Source organism: Orycteropus afer, unplaced genomic scaffold (assembly GCF_000298275.1).
Source record: "Orycteropus afer afer isolate SDZICR_OR568_19922 unplaced genomic scaffold, OryAfe1.0 scaffold00330, whole genome shotgun sequence".
NCBI lineage: Eukaryota > Metazoa > Chordata > Mammalia > Tubulidentata > Orycteropodidae > Orycteropus > Orycteropus afer.
Window position 1 is genome coordinate 3,414,066 of NW_006921917.1, and position 1,709 is coordinate 3,415,774.

Here is a 1,709-nt window from a genome sequence, read left to right on the forward strand (position 1 = left end):
CCATCAATTCCTGGAGCCTTGTTCTTCGCCAATTCCTTCATTGCAGCTTCGACTTCCTCCTTCATTACCATTGGTTCTTAGATCATATGCAACCTCCTGAAATGGAAGAAGATCTACCAGTTCTTTTTGGTACAGTGACTCTGTGTATTCTTTCCATCTTCTTTTGATGTTTCCTGCATCATTCAATATTTTGCCCTTAGAATCTTTTAATATTGCAATTTGAAGCTTACATTTTTCCTCAATTGTTTCAGCTTGAGAAATGCGGAGTGTGTTCTTCCCTTTTGGTTTTCAAACTCCAGGTCTTTGCACATTTCATCATACTAATTGGCTTTGTCTGTTCAAGCTGCTCTTTGAAATCTTGTGTTCAGCTCTTTGATCTTGTCACTTCTTCCATTTACTTTAGCTATTCTCTGCTCAAGGGCAAGTTTCACAGTCTCTTCTGTCATCCATTTGGGTCTTCTTTACTTGTCTTTTTAGTGACCTCTTGCTTTCTTCATGTATGATGTTCTTGATGTCCCACAATTCTTCTGGTTTTTGGTCATTGGTGTTCAATGCATTGTTCTGGTTACCTAGTGCCGCTCTGACAAGAATATACCATGAATGGAATGGCCTTAACAAACAGGAGTTTATTCTTATAATTTGGAGGCTTTAAGTACAAGTTCAAAGTGCCAGGCCCTAGGGGCTGAGTCAAAGCCCCTCAACCTTGGGGACCAGCTCTGCCTCCTCCTGCTCCTGGCCCACAGAAGCTAGAAGTGTTTCTTCACTCAGACAGCTGCTGGCTGCTGAGTCTGAGAAGCCCCAAGGTTGACAAGGAAAAAGGCACTGTCCCGATGTTAGCAAACCATATGGCAGGCCATTAACTTAAGTCTATTGTAAGTCCCCAGGTTGGCAGAGCATGGCAGGCTGCTGAGCAATGACACAGCTACATGCAGGGTCCAAGTGTGCCATAGGCTAGAGACTATTCTCAAAGCTTCTGCTTATATATGGGAAGCAGACCATATCCCAAAGGCAGCTACTCAGCAGCTTGTGGTAGATCCTATCATGGAGTTGATTGCCAGTCTCATCATGGGGAATAACTACCAACCAGCTGCCCAGCCATTCAACTAGGCCCAGCCAAGTTGACACAAAAACATAACCACCACATGCATCAAATTTATTCTTTAGATGGTCTCTAAATTCAGGAGGGATATATTTAAGATCATATTTTGGCTCTTGTGGACTTACTTTAATTGTCTTTGTCAACTTCAAGTTGAACTTGCATGTGAGCAGTGGATGGTCTGTCCCACAATTAGCTCCTGGCCTGGTTTTGGCTGAAGATATTGAGCTTTTCCATTGCCTCTTGCCACAGATGTAGTCAATCTGATTCCTGTGTGTTCCATCTGGCGAAGTCCACATGTACAGCTGCCATTTGTATTGTTGAAAAAGTATTTGCAATGAATAAGTCGTTGGTCTTGCAAAATTTTACTATGCGATTTCTAGCATTATTTCTGTCACCAAGACCAAAATTTCCAACTACCAGTGATTCTTCTTTGTTCCTAACTTTTGCATTCCAGACACCAGTGATAATTAACACATCCTGATTGCATGTTCGGTCAATTTCAGACTGCAAAAGTTGATAAAAATCTTCAGTTTCCTCATCTTTGGCTTTAGTGGCTGGTGCATAAATTTGAATAATAGTTGTATTAGCTGGTCTTCCTTATAGGCATATG